Source organism: Piliocolobus tephrosceles, chromosome 10 (assembly GCF_002776525.5).
Source record: "Piliocolobus tephrosceles isolate RC106 chromosome 10, ASM277652v3, whole genome shotgun sequence".
NCBI lineage: Eukaryota > Metazoa > Chordata > Mammalia > Primates > Cercopithecidae > Piliocolobus > Piliocolobus tephrosceles.
The window spans coordinates 58,678,358-58,683,561 of NC_045443.1; positions in this window are offsets into that span (position 1 = coordinate 58,678,358).

Below are 5,204 nucleotides of genomic sequence, written 5' to 3' on the forward strand. Positions count from 1 at the left end.
TTAGTGTAGGAATGGAAATTAAATTTAGTTGCTTACATATATGCTGTTATACAATCAGCAAAGAGTGGTTTCAACTTCTTTACTTAATTTTGGTGAGTTGAGAAACAGTAAAATATACAAAGAAATCACCTAAACTTCCAATCCAGTAGAGTGAGTGCTGTCAGTTCTCAGAGAAAGTCACTGTTTTAGATTTTGGAGGCTTTGCTTATGTCCCCTTCATCAGTAGTTTATATTTCTTCCAGGGATTTCCTCTATTTATTTGTAATTTTAAAAATTCACTTTTGAACTTTATTTGACCAGTCTCCTACAAATAAAATATAATATTTTCAAAATTTATTAATTTCAGAATACACACACACACACACACACACACACAAAGTCTCAACAACGACAAGACCTAACATAAGTTGAAAGTTATTTTATAACTAGGCTAGAATGTATGGGGAAAAGGCAGAAATAAAGGAGGAAAAAAGACATTGTTTATTTGCATTTTAATAGAGTAAGAATCCCGTTTTGAAAACTGCTGCAGTTTCATTTTAAACCAAGCCACTTTTGAATACACACATTTCAGCATTTTTAAACACCTCTGTTTCCCATTAAACCACTACGTACATTTAATTTCCTCAGTTGAAACTCCACTGAGATAACAATATACAGAAAAAAGCATGAGCATTTGGGCAAACACTGACAAATGTAATAAGTACGCGTGGAGCATGTTCCATCTCAGTGCCCAGAAAAGTACCAAATTTGTCAAAATGATTCTTACTTTCCTAAACGAGCAGACTCTACAATACTACCTCGAGATGACTGCTAATACAACCATTTTTTAAAATAAAATTTTATTGTCGTATACGTACTTTCCCCTTGGCTCTAAACCAAATGAATTTATTGAGTTTAAATATTTTATTTTGTCCAGGGACCTTGTGAATCGTATTGGACTTTCTAAAGAATGCCTATTGTGCGGCAGGTTATTACTAAATATTTACAACTGGTAAAGTGAAGGAATTGTGGTGTTCATTCACATAGGAAACAAACTAGATAATTGAAACTGTTCAACTATTATTTATATAAGGGGTTGATACTTTCTAATTTTAAATTAATGCCACTTATTCATCTGTTTGGGAAACTAACTTTCACTAAAGTTAATTAGACATTAATGTATTATATTGAAAGATTATTCTGCTCATCAATAAAACTGATCCTAGGATGTTTTGATGCCTGCCACTGTAAAACTCATAAATCTTGAAAATAACAATGTCAATTCTTAATTATCTAAAAATTAATCTTTCTTCTCCTCCTTCCCTCCTGTTTCAGAGAAGAAATTATCCCTAGTATTTTCCACGTCCACTGTTTCTCTGTTATTTTATCTCTTGCTGCCTCTCAGAGAAGTACTTCTCAGTGAAAGATGTTATATGAGTAGAAAGAGATTGACTTCAGGATTAGACAGATCTGGTTCCAACCTAGATAGCTCATTGCTCCCTAATTCCTAGAACTGTGACCTTAGCCAAGTTACTCAACCACTACAAGTAGGAAAGGGTCTACAAAACTGTTTTCCCTACAGAAAGAATATTGAGCCATTGGTTAACTCTAGCCAAATGACTTTTGCATGGTAAATTGCATCAGGGAAGAACTAGAAATGTACAATAAATATTTTATGATATCATAGGTAAATACTTTCATAAATGCAAAGGCTCTTATAACTAGCATCAGCCTTCCAAAAACTATGGTTGTGGAGTTGCTACAAGAGCTGTTGACACCTGTAGAATGTGAGGCTTCAAAATCAGGCCTATTTTGCATCTTCTTGATGTGAGTCTCATTTCCTAATCCCTGCACTGTCTGCTGGATTGCTGCATGGACTCCCAGAGAAGAAAAATGTATGATGCTTCCCTGCTAGCATTTTGTGTCCCTATTATACATAGTCTTCAAAGGATTCTAGTATCAAATGTGACCTATGATAGTCTTAGAAATCTGAATGTTTAGTTGAGCCTAAGAAGATCCCCTGATGAGCAGTAGAAAGGTATTATAATATCCACCTCCTAATGATACCATGAGGATTAAATCACATTGTATATAAATACACACATACAATGATTCCTACACATCTATGTGTCCACACATGTATAGTAAGAGAAAGCTCATCACACTGGAGTTTAAGCACAATTATTATTTAAAATGTGTTTTTGTAATTTATCATGCCCGTTTTCTCCTGGTAAATTGTAAATCTAATGAGGGCAGGAGTCACTACTTTCATTTTAGTGTTTCCAACTTCATACAGAGAACTGCTACATAATAAGTATTCAATTTATGTTTGCTCTTTCCTTGCTGGAGAGACTCCAAATTGAGATCTATGGAAAGCCAATTCCTTATAATTTTGATAAGTGTTATTCAAAATGGTGAAATAAAATTTGGGAAACACTAGGTGATTCCAAACAGATTTTTTTTTTTTTTTTTTCAGTATGTCTTGCAATTCTCCAACATGAAATGCAATGGGAGAAGGAGACAAATACTTATTTCATGTGCAATTTCACAACCCTCTTTTTTTAAGGCCCGACTTTTGAGATAGGTTTTGTGTAGATGACACTGTAGGAAACACTGCCAAAATCTAAATATAGGTCCTCTTGAAGCTGTAATGTCCCTGGATAAAAACAGATGCATCTAATTATCTCATAAGAGAGGAGAATTGGAACAGTAAGATTTAGTAAATTTCCTAAGATCCTGCATGTAATATTTCCCTATACAGCTTACCCTATTGTCAGTCGAAAATTGGTCACACAACTTGCTCCAGCTTGTCTGTATTAAGTCCCCACACTAATCACTCCTGATAACAAAATCAGATGAAGTAAAAAACACGGAGCATATATCCAAGAACCAGAAGGACCCTAGGGTTCTAAGTCCATGGAAGTGATCTTTCCTGGTCCTCACACATATAACCATGGGAATGCTGACTCTCCACAAAGATCAGATGAAATTTTGCATTGTATCTGCTTTTCCAGGACTTTCTTCAATCACTGACCCTCGGTATGGTAATAACAAACCCATGATTTCCTTGTTTCTAAAATGTTCTAATGTTTTCACATCTTGGAGGGGACCTGTATCTACCTCTCTCTAGCACTCATTTTCTTGTTTGGCTGTCCAACTCAACCACAGATTCCATAGCAAGAGGAACCATAGATTACTCATCACAACATCCTCAGCCCACAGTATATTCTTAGCAAACATTTTTTTAAATGACTAAAAAATGTGAGCAAATGTGATGAGAATTTTAAAATGTGTAGAACTGACCAGAGCCAGGAATCCTAGAAAGTCCAGTATCTTTCTCTTTCTACAAATAAATGGTGTGGGGAAGGGGGACAAATATTTAATAAAATTCTGCCATTAACTGATATCTCCACAAAAGCATTTACTGAAAATGTAGGGCTATCTGATCATTCCTAGTATATTTCACTGGGTTTAACAAAAACTGTGGGAGCCTTGACCATCTGGGATGTCATTACATAAAGGTAAATAATTGAATATATAACTTTGTAAATACTTCTTAAAGAATGTAATTCCTTTTCAGTCAGGGTAGAGAAACTCTGTTATTTCTTACAATAGAAACTATAAAATCTCTGAGCTTCAGAAATCTTTTGGAAGAAATATTTGGGAAAGGACACCTATAATAAAGATATCCTGGGGAAAGAAGAGATGATGTAAATTCATAATTAGATTATAAAAGACGTAAAGCTCATTGATGCACTATATGACATATACCATCAAATTTTACTGACAAAATGAAAAACTGACCTTCTGTGAAGCATTGAAGGAAATTTTGCCCGGTTTGTATTTAGAAGAACAGAAGGGAAGGTCTAAGAAACATAAGGATGGGGTCCAACGACAAAGTCTCTTATTTCCACTAGTAAAAGGAAATCAGAAATGTGGTTTGAGATAATCAACACAGACACCTGATCAATATGACTAGAAAAGATTCTTTTTGCCCACAGTATCTCCTAATCATCATCTTACAAGCACGCCCTCCCATTCTAATAGATCTTTAATATTCCAGTCTTGAATTGATGAGGATGATTTTGGTTATGAAGAAACCCAGCTTAAAATAGATCAAACAAAAAAGAAGATATGAGTTGGTCACACAGGTCCCAGCTACTCAGGGGCACTTGAGCAGGAGTCTGGGTCTAGCTTGGGCAGCATAGTGAGACCTTGTCTCTTAATAAAAAAAAATAAATGATTGAATATAAACCTTGATATACCATGAAAGAGTTGAACAACTGAATCACTAGGAGGGCAAAAATGCAAGCTGGCCTCAGAAACCAGAGGAGCAAGAACTCAAGCATCTGTAGGACTCATGTCTCATTCCTGCTTCTTTCTATGCATCAGTTTCATTCTTCTCTCACTACGAACTTAAAAACTGTGCACATTGTGTGTGTGTATATATATATACACACACACATATATATATGGCTTCTGGAGGCCAGACACAGTGGCTTACCCCTGTAATCCCAGCAATTTGGGAGGCCGAGGCTGGCAGATCTCTTGAGCTCAGGAGTTCGAGACCATCCTGGGCAACATGGTGAAACCCTGTCTCTACCAAAAATACAAAATATTAGCTGGGCATGGTGCTATGCACCTTTGGTCCCAGCTACTCAGGAGACTGAGGTGAAAGGATCGTTTGAGCAAGGTAGAGGTTGCAGTGAGCCAAGATCATGCCATGATATATAGATATATGGCTTCCAATAAACCTCAAGATTTATATACAGTGGACTTTCTCTTGAGGTTCCAAGAGATTGACAGCAGCCTGGACCAACATATATCAATTAACTGTAATCAGGAGAGTAAGTTCATATAAGAATACAGCAGTTCCCTTAGTGCCCACATAAATAGACTGAAGAGTTATTTCCAGAGGGAGGAGGATCAGACTCGGACATTTAAAGAAGCTATGCTGCTGGCTTTGAAGATGGAACAAGGGACCATGAGCTAAGAAAGACAGACAGTGTGCAGAAACTAGAAAAGGCAAGAAAACCAATTCTCTCTGAACCTGTAGGAGAAACACTGCCTGCTGGCACCTTAATTTTAGCCTAGAGAAACCCATTTTGGGCTCCTGTTCTCCAGAACTCTAGTATAATAGATTTGTCTGGTTTTAAGCCACTAAGCTTAAAACAGAATAGCAAACTAATACACAGACTGGCCAGTGTAATCCTGCTTCTTCTTAA